The sequence below is a fragment of the Anser brachyrhynchus genome (genome assembly GCF_964034855.1).
Source record: "Anser brachyrhynchus genome assembly, chromosome: 3".
NCBI classification, from domain to species: domain Eukaryota; kingdom Metazoa; phylum Chordata; class Aves; order Anseriformes; family Anatidae; genus Anser; species Anser brachyrhynchus.
This window is the reverse complement of record NC_137696.1, coordinates 117457615-117472708: the sequence shown is the minus strand read 5'-3', so window position 1 is coordinate 117472708 and position 15094 is coordinate 117457615. Positions and strand designations below refer to the sequence as shown.

The 15094-nt window shown below is 38.7% G+C and overlaps 1 long non-coding RNA gene across 1 annotated transcript; it reads right to left on the bottom strand.

Moving 5' to 3' along the window:
• Positions 1–383: 383 nt before the first annotated feature.
• On the bottom strand, positions 384–7543 carry LOC308192215. The gene is made up of 3 exons (XR_013948651.1): positions 6354–7543; positions 5292–5399; positions 384–2104 (listed from the first exon to the last, which is right to left on the bottom strand). It is a non-coding gene; the product is annotated as an uncharacterized lncRNA (long non-coding RNA).
• Positions 7544–15094: the final 7551 nt, after the last annotated feature.

Sequence of the window (15094 nt, the reverse complement as noted above, 5' to 3'; positions counted from 1 at the left end):
AAGAATGGATGGATGGGTGTATGCTTCATTGGGTTAAAAACTGGCTGTGTGGCAAGGCCCAAAATAGTTGTGGTGAATGGAGCTAAATTTGGTTGGAGGCCAGTCACCCAGGGCTCAGTACTGGGGCCAGTTCTCTTCAGTATCTTCTTCACCAATGATCTGGATGAGGGGATCGAGTGCACCCTCAGTAAGTTTGCAGATGACACCAAGTTAGGTGCATGTGTTGATCTGCTCAAGGTAGGAAAGCTCTGCAGAGGGATCTAGATAGGCTGAACCCATGGGCTGAGGCCAAGATACGACATTCAAAAAGGCTAAGTGGCAAGTCCTGCACTTGGGGAACAACCCCCTACAGTGCTACAGGCTGGGGGAAGAGTGTCTGGAAGGCTGCCTGGCAGAAAGGGATCTGGGGATATTGTTCAATAGCCAGATGAGTTTGAGCTAGCAGTGTGCTCAGGTGGCCAAGAAGGCCAACAGAGTCCTGACTTGTATCAGAAACATGATTCTGTTCTACGTAATTCACACCTGCTCAAGAAGCAACACACAATTCATGTTTCAGTTTGAAAGCAGGTTTGTTAGAATCCCTTGTAGATTGAGTTGTTGCATTTGAATTTTAATTTGAGCAGAATTGGATCAATCTACCTGTACTATTGTTCCGTTGGTCAATCTTCAGCCACTCCTCTTGTTACAAGCTGTAAAGGTACAAAATCAAAACCAACCAACCAAACCAAAAACACCAAAACTGTTTAATCCATGCAGGGCTGAAGCACGAGGGCTCTTCTTATATCCTAGAGACTTAAACTTTGTAAATATACTAAGGAGAGTGTGGCACTTGTTTGTTTGTTTGTTTGTTTTGTCAAAATAACACTTTTGCAAGACAGTGATCATTCATTTCATTCATTTTTACAAGTTTCCACCCTTTCTGGTAAGATGTACATAGAAAATATATTTCTCAGTTTATTGGTCCCTTTTTATATTTTCTTCCATCTCTTGAGGTACATTAAAAACAATAAAGTGATGATTTTACACAATGTTGAAGCAAACTGCAAATTCTTTTTTTTTTTTTTTCCCCACAGTAAAAGCTTCCAAAACCAAGAAGGCAGTGAGATTAGAATCAATCACTTAGTCACATTAAGAAGGTAGGAGGAGTATAAAACGTGCAATGGAGTTACAACAATTTCTGGTACAGTTTGCACCTCTCTCAGGAGGGCATTATTCTGTGAATGCTGTTCATGGGGCTCTTATGCACTCAAAGAGTAGGGATTAAGATTTCCACCAGACTGTTAGTCTGAACCAATAGTTGCTATATTTTTGCTCTACTGAGAAAATAAATCAGTGAAAAAGAAATGTAGAGAAAGGAAGGGTTGAAACATAGTAATTTCTGAAATAATTTATAATAATGGTAATACTGTTAAAATATTTTAGAAGTACAAAATAAAAATAAATTATTTTTTTTAAAAAAAAAAAAAAGAAGAAATTTCTGTGTTGAAGTTCCAGAGATTTCTAGATGACTAGAAGAAACTGGTATAGTTGGAAGCAACCTAAGCTCCACCAGATTTCCTTCTGTATTTGCATTCTGTTTATGTCACCTGCATCTCGCTGCCCATCTGCCTGTGAAGACTTGAATCCCATCATATATAACCATCATGTAAGAGGAATACTTAGGTCTCCTACTGGTATTCCTCATAAAACGCAAGCTCTTCTAGGTTTTGGATCTATAACATAGTCATAATTTTTCCAAAAGGCAGCCAGGGCCACATTTCTTAGCAACAAGCATACATTCAAATGTATTCACTAATATTGGCCACTGAGAGGTGCGGGAAAATACAGAATATAACTTCTATTTAAGCTCATCAGGGCTGATGGGAAAGGAGCAGGAAAGCAGACACAGCAGAGTAATTATAGACCAGCAGCCTTTCCATGAGCATCTTCTCTTGAAGGGGTTGAGAAAACCTGCCAGAGTGCTACAGAAGTTTTGACGAAGAGAAGCACTCGGAGGAGCACATTAAATCTGGGCTGATACCAGCATATGGAAGTTGAAGCCTTTTCTCATTATCTCAGCTGATTTTCTGCCAGGAGACACATCTGCTGGACTTCTGCAGGAGCCCTGTGGGAAGGTAAACCTAGGCAGTCACACCAGTCTGCTTAGCCATATTTATGTAACATTTTCACATCAAGGGATGCACTGGCTCAAAAACACATTCAGGGTTTATTGGGGATGGGGAAAATCATATGGGAGGCATGTTTGCCATCTGATGGGAAACTACATGGAGACCAGTGAAGAATTCACCCCCAAAAAGATGAGGGATGACTACTCTTCAGAATTACTTAGCAAGTTACTCAAATTACTTATTTGGAAAGATAAATTCCCTGTGCTGTTGAAATCCCAAATTTAAGACGTGATTGAATTGCTGTTAGCAGTAATAATGGTTATGGTACACTAATGGCAGTTTCATGCAAATTCTTTAAACTTTAACATTGTAAAGATTTAAAAGCTTAGGGCTTTTGTCATTTCAAGCCAATACTTTCACATTACCATCATTTTTTTGGAGTTAAAATACTTTATTTTCAAAGTTTGAATACCCCTAGAGGGTTTCATTTTTATACAGAGAGGCAAACAAACATGGCATGAAGCCACAATGAATTATAGCCTTGTCTCTTACCTACTTGCCTGTGTTTCAGATATTTGGCACACTAAACTCCCACTTTCCACTTGCACGTGCAGAACACTCCAGGGCAACACCTCTAATATGTCTTGATGTATTGCATATGTCAAATTTTTTTGGTTGGTTGATTTTTTGTTTGTTTTTGTTTGTTTGCTAAAAAGATTGCTCTCAATTTTAAATAGAAATGAAGAATATTGTGTTGCAAACAGTTGACTTTCTGTTATCAGTTTTGTGATTTCCACCATCATTGAAAAGAAATATTATTTTAGTTAAATAAATCTTAGCTCAGGGGTAAAATTCTTATGGAAAAGTATGGATTTCATAAATAACTACATTCTAATGTCTTCTTCCATTTACTATTCAGACTTTATGAAGAAAAGATGTGATTGACCTCAGCTAATAAATAATAATAATAGCCTAGCAAGGAATTCGGGATTTAGATTGTGTACTTAAAAGCAATAACAAAAAAGCAAACAACCTGGCAGAACCCCATGTCTTAGCTCTCTGTAGTAGTTCTAAAGTAGTGAGATTACTGTAAACTATAAATTAGCAATGTAACCACCTCTGAAACGTGGGGCTGTATATTAATATCTCCTGGAAGAATGTTCCACTTTAGTTACTGAAGTTTATATCTTGAATTTCTTTCTAATGTCCAACTCTAATAACTGGCCAGTAGCCTCTGTTGATGAATCTTTGCAAGCTAAACACAAAGAGGATAGATTTAGATTAGATATTAAGAGGAAATTCTTCACTGTAAGGGTAGTGAGGCACTGGAACAGGTTGCCAAGAGAAGTTGTGAATGCCCTGTCCTCGGAGGTGTTTGAGGCCGGGCTGGATGGGTGGTTGGCCAACCTGATCTAGTGGGTGGCATCCCTGCTTACGGCAGGGAGATTTGAGTTAAATGATCTTTAAAGTTCCTTCCAACCCCAACCATTCTGTGATTCTACGAGTAAGACACAGTTTGGTCTGGACAAAAGTATTTTTCTGGAGCAGGTGAGACTGCTAGGTCATCATCTTTCCTGATAGAGCTCTAAATTTTGAATGTTCAAAAGACTCCTACCGAATGTTTAATAAAATGTGAGAGAAGGAAGCTGTCATTCATGCAGGATTTCTACATTTCTGATTCTCAACTGAAAAAAAACGAGTGCCTTGAATATACAGAAAGAGTCCTTCAACCTTTTCTTAAGGAAACACCTCATGCATCATCAAAAATTATATGTCCGTTTCCAATGTGTAAACAATTAATTACTACATCCTTCACAGTAGAGGTTTCTTGGAGTTGTGTTTTTTGTGTGTTTTTGTTTGTTTGTTTTGTTTTTCCTTCTACTCTTTTTCCTTTGCATAGGTATACATGATATCTCATTATTAAGTGTGTTGGGAACACTTATCTGCATGGAGCAAAGGTAGTGAATTTTTCCAAGTTGTAATGATAAGCTAAAAGTAAGCCCTGCAAGGTAAAATCTATTTAAAATGTGGCAATTTGGGAAAATATGTCCCTCAAGCACAGCAAACATACCATCAAAGTGAGTTAGCTACCAATTAACTTCTACATTTTGCACAATGGGCATTAAATTCTAGGGTAAAAATAAAACCAAATGATGTATGCTTGCTCTCTGTGAACAATAGATCACACAAAATGAGCTTCAGATGTGATATTTTTCACCATGTTTTCAGCATTCAACTGTCCTTCTGGAAAATATTTGTTTTCCTGTTTAAAAACACTTTTTTTTCTATGCAAACTCATATCACTAGGTATGTGTAAAAAGAGAAACTCTAACTCAAACATAATAAATTAATATATGGGATCCTACACAGGCTCAGACACTGTGACACAGGATGCAGTTTTGGCATCTCTGTTCACAATAGGTAAGAGATATTGTTCTATCCATCACCCAGCTCTTAATCCCAAAGCCTGGATAAAATTATAAAATACTGTGAAAGCAAACAGAGCTCCAGTTAGTCAGCATGGCAACAAAAGGGGAAAATGATCAGAAAAAGTGCATTGGCAGGAGCAGTACTATTACCCAGTTTAGGCTAGAGTGTGACTGTTTAAGAGATGAAGGTCAAAGGGTCTTTGGCAGGAGTCAGCCTGGTCTATGGACCAGCTGTTCATAGATTCAGAGACGTGCCTAGGCTCTTCCTGCTGGAACCACTTAAGAAAGTACAGCATCCTAATAGAGATAAGGAATAGCTTAATTCTGAACTCCAGTGGCCCAGGCCATGTCATCTGCAGATGGGAAAAGAAGTGCACTGCTTTGGTTAGACTCAGCTGCAGGCATTTTGTTTATGTCCAGAAATGAGAATTTTCTGCATAATGTTTAAAGGTACTTCAGAAGCTTCTGCCATGTAAGTTCTAATGAGATGGTGTAGGTGATATTTCCCCTTTCACAGAAAGGAACATAGGTTCCAGATAATTAGGAAACAGACAAAGTAGCCTAGAAACCTAATGTATAGTTTCAATATGACTATTGTCAAGCAAGTCATTGTCTTGTTCCTCTTCCTTCTTGCACCATTTTTCAAACTCCACTCATGTCAAACACTGTTTTGTTTTATTTTTAAGTCAGAAAATACTTGCAAATCATTCAATACAAGGTCTGCAGTACATAGAATGATCAATTTTCACCATACCTGGCCTGCCACACTGTGGGCTTGACAAAGAAATATGTATGAGTCTTCACATCAGCCATACTCCTGAGACACTGAGTGACTTCCAGGACTACCAAGTGAAGAAGGTTTCTGTAAATGTGATACACATCACAGAGGAAACAGCACACAACACACGTCAGGACTTCCCTTTCTATGGCAAAACACACTTAGCACAGCCAAGCCAGCTGCATTGGAGCTATGCTCCCATAATTCTGCACATCAGCCAGAGCATCCCAGAACTGTGGATGTCCCTGTCACAATAAAGCATATCCCGTCACTCAGCCCTCGAGTAGTTAGGAGCAATATAATAGTTGGCCTGTTCTTGTTGTAAAGCAATGTGAGAGGTGTTTTCCCCAGTGTGAGACAAAAAATATAGACAGATATCATCAGAAAGCACTTACACCTAAACAAGGCAGACATGGCTAAGGCAAGGTGCATTGAAACCACAGAATATAAAATAACGTACACTACACATTTTATATATACTGGTGCATATATATGTACATATACACATTTATATGTGTATGTAGGTATACACATAGAGGGAGAGAGAAAGAATAAATTGTTTTTCTGACATTGTTAACTCATTTCTTGTAGGCCCCAAAGAACAAATGAGTGTTCAGGAAGGATTTGAGAGAACAGTGACTTGATGGGGATAGAATATAGATTTCACTCAAAAAAGGCAGATCAGAAGAGAGTAGGATGAAATGCTGAAATAAAGATTTTTTATTTTATTTTATTTTATTTTTTTTAAGATAAGCAAATATTTACCTAGTTCCCAATTGTCAGGGTCTGAGGGTGAAACCCTTCCAACACTGAAATCAGTGACAAAATCTTGACTGACACAAGAACTGTTGGAATTTCACCATGGGTTGAATAAAAATTCTGAGATGTAGTAATTCCAAGACTACCAAATGAAAGTATATTTAAGTAGAAGTTCAGAGGTAGGTAGATACTTAAGTAATTTGTTATACTGCAATGCTTTGTGGTTGTCGTTTATTTTATTTTGCTCTGTTTTTCCATAATCATATTTAAAACACTTACCAAAGTGATCAGTTCCAGTGCAGGCATGTCCCGTAGTGTAGCAGAGGAGCATGATGGACCAGGGCAGGCTAACAGGCTGCAGCATGGCAGCCAGGGCATGGCGCAGCGGTTTGTTTGTGAGGGCCTGAAGGGAGGGTGCTGTCACTGCCTCTTCAACCAGTTATTGTGACCCACTCATGTGGAGATCCAGTCATGGCATCTCCCCTGGCAGAAAGCAATGTCCTCTGTGTCCCCTGTGGCCTCTCCAGCCACAGGAATCACCACAGCTACCCAGATGGAGCTCCCAAGAGAACACGGGGCCATCCAGGTCCCAGGCTGCAGGGTGTGCCTGAGATTTCTGTCAGGGTCGGATAGCAGCAGTGAGTACACCTGTGGGAGGTGTGCCCAGGTGGAACTGCTCAGCATGGTGGAAGAGCTTCAGGAGGTGGTGGGCAGGCTGAGTGAGGAGCATTAGAGAGTCAGAGAAGGAGACTGGTGGAATCATACCCTACCATCCCTGACAGATGTATCAGCCAGCCACAACAAAAGAAAGGCAGAATCCCTTACCCTCTTGCCAGCTGGCAGGAGAGGACCTAAGAGACAGTGGGGAATGGAAGCCAGTTGCTGCTCAGGGCAGCAGGTGAACCACTTCCCTGTATATCCCTTCCCTTCCTACCTCGTCTTCCCTGGTGCCCTTACAGAGCAGGTATGAGGCTTGGGAACTTGATGGACAGGCAAACAATGATATAGATGAAGGTCCATCCAGGTTGGAAGGGGGTTTGCCTAGGGCAAGTCAGCCTATCCCCTGTATCACAACCACCTCCACCTTGGAAAAAAAGAAGGGCTGTTGTCATAGGTGACTGCCTTCTGAGAGGAACAGAAGGCTTGATATACCAAGCACACCAATCCCATAGCGAAGTTTGCTGCCTTCTTGAGGCCCAGGTAAAACATGTTACTATAAAACTCACTAGCACTATATGGCCCTCTGATTATTATCCATTGTTGGCTTTTCATGTTGGCAACCATAAAGTAGTATAGAGAAGTCCAAAAGAAAGCAAAAGGGACTTCAGGGCTTTTAAGGTAATTGGTTAAAGGAGCAGAGGTACAGGTAGTGTGTTCCTCTATCTACCAGTAGCAGGGAACAATACTGAAAGGAACAGGCAGACGCAGCTGATCAGTACATGACTCCAAGGCTGGTGTTGCCATCAGAATTTTCAGTTTCTCAGTCATGGGATGGTCTACACAACATCAGGCTTGCTGTTGCCTGATAGGATGCAACTTTCACAGAAAGGGAAAAGGATTTTTGCACAGGATTTAGCAGGGCTGACTGATAGAGCTTTGAACTAGATTTAGAGGGGGAAGGGGATAAAACTAAACTAAACGCCATTGAAGAGTTATGGGATGGCACACCAAAATTTGAGGAACTGCATGCTAGTGAGATCCTTCAGTCTGTTCCATGAGGTGCTGGGTACAATGAAGCACATTTGAATGTTTCTACACTGTTGCATGAAGCATGAGGAACAAGCAAGAGGAGCAAGAAGCCTTGGCTCAGTCCCAGAACGACAACATCATTGGTGTAAGCAAAACCTGGTGGGAAGAGTCCTGTGACTGGTGTGTTATGATGAATAGCTATAGGCTCTTCAGAAGGGACAGGCTGAGCAGGTGAGGCAGGGGTTGGTGCTGTATGTAACAGAGGAGCTGGACTGTATGGAGCTTGCTGTTGACTCCCTTGAGGGTGGAGAAGCCTTGCAGGGAGATCTTGACAAATTAGAGAGCTTGGGCAATCACCAACCACATGATTTTCAACAAGAGCAAGTGCTAGATTCTGCACCTGGGACGGGGCAACCCTTATATATGTACAGACTGGGGGACGAGAGGCTGGAGAGCAGCCCCACGGAAAGGGATCTGAGGCTTCCAGTCAAAGCCAAGTTGAATACAAGTCAGCAGGTTGCCCTGGCAGCTAAAAGGGCTGGCCATATCCTGAGGTGCATGAAGCACAGGATTGCTAGCCAATCATTAGCAAAGTGATAGACCATATAGCCTCTTAAGAGCTTCTGCACCATATTGTCCTGGTTTCGGCTATGTTAGAGCTACCTCCTAGTAGCTGGTATGGTGCTGTGTCTTGGATTTAGGATGAGAATAATGTTGATAACACCTTGATGTTTTAATTGCTGCAGAGCAGTGCTTACACTAAGCCAAGGACTTTTCAGCTTTTCGCTCTGTCCTGCCAGTGGACAGGCTGAGCATGCAGCAGGAGCTGGGAGGGGACAGACCCAGGACAGCTGACCCAAACTGACCAAAGGGGTATTCCATACCATCTGACGTCATGCTGAGCAATTAATATGGGGTGGTTGGCCAGGGTGGGGGGACCACTGCTGGGGTATAGGCTGGGCATCGGTCAGTAGGTGGTGAGCACTTGCATTGTGCATCATTTATTTTGTACACATTATTAGTAGTAGTACCATTATCATTATTATTATTATTATCCTTTCCCTTCTGTCCTAATAAACTGTCTTTATCTCAACCCACAAGCTTTCATTTTTTTTCCCAATTCTCTCCCCAGCCCCACAGAGGGGTGGGGGGAGGGTGAGCGAACATCTGTATGGTGCTTATCTGCCAGCTTGGTTAAACCACAACACTTATTTTCCAGTGATTTGGAGGAACCCCGCCAATATCCTTATTTCATAGATGAAGTGCAGGGACACACTCTTTCTTACCTGGGATGCATCCCATAAAACTGCCTCCTGCTTCAGAAGACATCTGAATAGTCTGTGCCATTCTTCCACAGAAATATATTGCAAATCTAAGGATGAGATCAATGAAGACCAATACTTGGAATTCAGCAATTTAAATACTCAAAGGGGCACATAATCATGCATGTAACCCTGGGACATATATACCTAATTTTATCCTTAAAGAAGAGAATATTCAAGAGAATATTTGGGTAAGGGCTTCATTTAAAGTCTGTGTTTCAGTCCAGCTGACTTCCATGGGAATGAGATTACTGCAGGCTTGCATGTGTTTCTGTTTTGAAATTTGTCAGAAAAAAGCTTTCAAGATTGTAGCAAAGACCTGGTTCAAGCACCAGCTGATGAGCTTACAAAAGTCACAGTAGTGGCCTGAATTCATTGTAAAATCAGACATTATCTAACAGAAGAATCAGCTGCATTTCATTACATTTTTAAAATTCATGTAATAATCATTTTATCTGTTACCCTCTAATTTTTTAGGTTTTTATTATAGGCAGTTATACAATATGTTTGAATGAATTTCAGGACTTAATGGTGCAGCCGCTGAAATGTTATTGTGTTTTTTTCATATGAATAGATCAAAATGCATGGGAGAAAAGTGTTAAAACTTTAATAAATATGCAGGAGTGAAGAAATGGCTCATGAAACAGGGGAGAGAGCTGAGCATTTTATGAGTAAGCACTCTATGACATTATATCTCTAAATCCTTATCAATAAAACTTAACTCTCAGCATGCAGTATTAGGCAAAAGCAGAATGTGTTTTTGAAGATTGCACTCAATAACAATTTCTCCAAAGGATTCTTGTATGATTGATGATTTTTTGAGCAGTTTATTCTGGGTATGCCAAATCCTAGTTACTGTGATTGTACACAGAGGTCACAGTGTTTGTTTCTGTAGCTTGAAATGAAGCATATAGCTTCTGTAACTTGATTTCTAGGGAGAATACTTCCACTTAACAGTTCAGGATTTCCATGACTACACTTTAAAAAGGCATGTTAGTAGGTACAATGTATATTCTACTTAAGAAACTTGTTCAAGTGAATCATTGTATGAAGAAAACACAGAAAGGACGAGGTAACAGAAAGGTTTCTTAGTTTCTTATGTTCAAATCGGAACGACCATCAACAGAAAATCTGCCGCCTTTGTTTAGGCTTCTTTAAAGTGCATTAACTTACATGCACATAGAAGTAAAAATTTATGAACTGAAGCATAAAAATGGACTATCCACTAATTCCCATTCTCATGTGTTTGGCAAAGGTAAAAATTTAATTCCAATCAAATCTCCGGTGAGGATTTTCTTACTAACTCAGGTAGTTATAGTTGTGTCTACTTTCTAAGTCTGAAACCTGATATATTCCTTCTGTGTTTCTTTTACATGATTGATGCTTTCTAAATTGGTAAATACATGTGAAAATTGGACAAAAATAATGTTTAATCAGCCTCTTTTGTAGGCAAACAGATATAATACCTATATCTGTAATAATGCAAGGCCTTTTTGTTGTTGTTGTTGTTTTGTTTTGTTTTCTTTAGGCATTCAGTAGGAGCACTGGCTTGAGTGTAATGCTTCTTGATTGTGTTGAAGAGTGAACATGAAAATACTTCAATACATTTTTTGTTTGTTTTGTTTTTGTTTTTTAATAGAGGTGCTAGCACGATCATTATCTCATCAGGGAGACCCTTGCTATTTTTATATGTTTTGTTAGCCACTAAAGTGTATACCATCAATTTCACAGAAAAATAAATGCATAAGGGTGAAAGGTGTTAATGATTATACTCAATTTACCTTAACAAGTCTCCTCTTCAAGGAAACCAGGACTTTGCCACATCATACTAGCAATTTGTACAGTCTTAGTTCTTTATGTTTATGTTTCTCCTGGGGATCCTCTTTTGCATAATAGACAGCCTGGATCTGCTTGAGAAATGGACTGAAATTAATCTCAATTTCCAATGCATTTTGAAGTAGGACGTCACACCATCCAGCTTTAAACTATCATCTTACAGCTGACCAGCAGTCAAGGTGTGCTGTATGCTCTGCAGCCAGTTCCAGGAGGTTCAATTGGGAAATCCAACTACCTCTAGAAAATAAAAGAGAGTGTGTTTAGGTGAAAATTATTTCAGATGGTAAAGATATTTTGTTATATTATTTCTGGGAGACTCCTCTTGATCCTTGAGGTCACAGATAAAAACAGAAATCACTGTAACAGTACTGGTAAAATGAAAAATATGACTTTTTGCACAGGTACAAATGGACAGACACTCCTCTTCCACACTCTGAGCTGGCTAGGCCTACACCAGATGTGGTATCTAAAATTGTACAGGAGTATTTTTTTTTTCTCGGAGTTCACATATTTTGCCTCTTAATGACATTTTAGTGTCACCATTTATATAGATTTACACAAATATTTATTTGAACTGTGTTAATATGTGAGACTTCAGTTTCCAGATATGACTGCAAACCAAATGCTGCTACTACTAATAAAGTCTGATTATTCAAGAATGGGAAAATTAGAAGATTATATTCACCTAATAGACCCTAGCCCTTAACAGCTGATACTTTTTTTTTTTTTTTTGAAATAGTTATGATATGAAATGAGGACACTACATACTATTCTGTTTGTAGAAAATGCAACTGAAAATGCAACTGAATCAATGTTAGCAAGGTGACTTTATTTGCACTGAATATATGAATAAATAAGGTTCCTAATATTAAATAAGAAAATATTAAGAATCTAAAACAACTAGTAGAATCAGTTGGAGTTGACTGCAGGAATTAAAATAAAATATTGATTTGGAATTTTAAAAATTCAGTGACAAAAATATCCCAAATGAAAGCAGGAAATGTATGACTGTATAGCTTAAAAGATAACTGGATAAATAATATCAAGAAATTAAAAAAAATATAGGAAAAAAGGGGCTGATAGAAGCAGTGTTGCAGGAGACATGACAAGTAGAGGGGAAAAGTGAGGTTTCCCAAAGGGAAGTTCTGATAGACTTGTAAAACTATTAAAAGAAATAGCAAAGGTCTCCTTGCTCAATAAAAAGGTAAGAAAATGTGGAAAGAAATAGAGTGAGAAGAGAAGCAAAATTAACAGTGTTGAATGTTTTCAAGAGTGGGGAGACTGAAAAATTTCTAACCCACATTTCTGAAAGAGCTGGGACATGAAATAACAGGCCCAGAAGCAAGTATTTTGAATAAATCTATCAAGATAAATCTAACACCTTGTTTGAGAATAGCAAATTAACACCTATATTTAGGAAGGGAGGATGGAGAAATGATCTAAGCTACTACAAGCTAATGTTAATATTCATTATACAGAAGGCTTTGGGATTCTTTCTTTAAACAAACAAACAAACAAACAGAAAGGGAGGTAAGCGGAATACAGAATGATGCACAAAGCCAGGTTAGCAAAAATAGATCATGCCTGATCTACTATTGAAAGAAATTTGGCAGTCAAATAAAAAGATGGTAGCTCTAATACACATGGATTTCAGGCAAAGTATTTGACATGGTGACAAAAAGAAAATACTGAGTTAAATTAGAAAGTGAATAACCATAAAAGAATAGAAGGTAGATGTTTGAACTGTAATAAACTGGGAAAATACTGAATGGAAAGAATTTATCAGTGGCATTTAAGGATTTCATTAGTTCCCTATGCAAAAATAAAAAAATGGGGGAGATAGTAATAAAATTTACCAACAGTGCAAGTTTTGGAGTCATCATTAATATAGCGTAATATTTTTCTATTGTACTGGAAGGAAGAGATGAGAGATGTCCCTGAGAATTAGAACAAAGAGGAGATGAAATTCCAAAGTACAAAATGCAATGTCATGCACTGTTGCTGTGTATTGTCATGCACAATTTTGCTGTAAAGTAGGATTTCATCACATCGTAATGATAAAGAGATAAAGCTGGTAGGGCTGACTGATCTCAGACTGACTATCACCAATATGATGTAACTAAGAAAAAAAAGACAACATCCTTGGATGCCCCAAGTCCCAGTTCCTATATCCCACAGGAGTAATGGGGTAATAGGAATGGGGACAATCTGTATTTGAGAAAGAATAACTCAGACTGGATTAAGTGTAGAGAAAGGTATTCATGAATGACTAGGAAATATAAAACTTCTCTCATGAAGAGAGACTAAAACCAGTTGGCTTGTTAGCCTTGTGAAATGAAGGCTAAGTAGGGGTTATTCTAGCTTTCTGTAAATATATCAGTGATGATAAACATCCAAGAGGGGAAAGGCTACTTGGCATAAGAATAAATGAAAATAAACTGGAACTGAATAAAATTTATGTTGGAAATTAAAATAGTGTTTCTGAGAACCACAAGTCTGGAAAAGTGTCCAATACAAATCGGGCAAAAAGCTTAATTAATTTTAAAGTTTGATTAGTTTATGAAATGGGATATGTAACATAATTGCCTGTAAAAGCAGAGACTGAACTCATTAATCTATGAAGTCCCTTGCAGTACCATGTTCTTATTTGTACTGAAGATGATGTGGAGTTTATGACATATGATAATAATCCATTTGCATATTTAATGAAAACAATCATGGCTGTATGGCCACATATCTGATGTCCTTTCCTGCAGTACATTGAAATAATTGGCCAAAAAAATTAAAAGCAGCCTGGTCTGCTGAGTGCACACAATTTGTCATTTAGTCAGTGGTTTGTGCTTATTCATTATCATCATCTGGCATTCTCTATCACAGAGATATTTTTATGGACAAATGAGTTAAAGCAAGAATGACAATATGTAAAAGAGATCAGAAAATAGCAGGCCTTTTTCTTCCTGTCTTTTATTGTTTGGTTAAGGAGCGTGTCGCTGTGATCAGCTCTCTAGATAAAGTATGTAAATGTTTAGAGCCTGCTATTCCTAGGCTGTTACAAATGTAGTGTTATCATAACAGCAATCTGATAGAAAGTGATAGGGATCAGTTCCCAGGAGGAGAAAGCTTAGAATGAAGTTTTGGTTCAAATAGCACAATGACATTGTTAGTTCTGGCTTTATGACTCATAAGTTTTTTGCCTTCAGGTTATTGAGGTGTATTCAACCTTGCTGACTTGTATTTTATTTTGTTTGTTTGTTTGTTGTTGTTGTTGTTTTTATTTATTTACTAATAATTCTAATTATTTCAAGCTGTGCTTGTGATTATTTTAGTATTTAAACAATGTTGTCACCTAATGTGTCCTCAAGATTCGTGTAATGAGAGGTTCCTATCCGTATTTTCAAGTTGCTACCCAAAAAATAAAACAGGCATGTGTCACAGGGGAAAAAAATCTCAATTCAACTTGTTTGAACAAAACTAGAATAGAAGCAGTTAGCACATAACTAATCAACACTCAATGAAATGTGCATTCAATATCAACAATACAACAGATAAACTGCAGTATCAGTCATAAATCTTAATATGCAACTACATATCTCTAAACATTCTTCAAAGACTAAACTCAAAAAATTCTAATCATACCCAAATGTACACAAGCTCACAGCTACACAACCCCTCACAAATAGTGTGGGTTTTAGTCATGCGTATCAGGGTTTACAGTCCCTACTTGCATGCCTCTTCCACGGTAGATGTGGTTGCTCCCAATTTAGGCATGTCCATGCTGCTCCCTGAAACCCCTGTGTATATGCAGGGGAGAAACCCCAGCAGGTCACACACACATACCCTGGGTTCCCTGCTTGCTGCCCCAAGCTGCCCTTTGTTGGCCCCCCATGGCATCCCGGGGAAGGATTTTCATACTAGCCTGGACAGATTGGAGGTACTATGGAACAGCTTCTGGGAGCACTAAAACAGGTTTTTACTACTTTTCTTCTGTCTGTCAGTCAGACTGAATAGTCAGAACACTCACTGTTCACCCCACTACTGTTAATTTTTTTTCATATTTTTAATACTTTTTACAAGATGAATCTTTTGTTTCAAAAGTCCCTTTGCAATTAAACCAGATAATGGTCATCTTCCTTTTTAGCACTGCCAGTCTGGGGCAAATGCCATCAAGGCAGT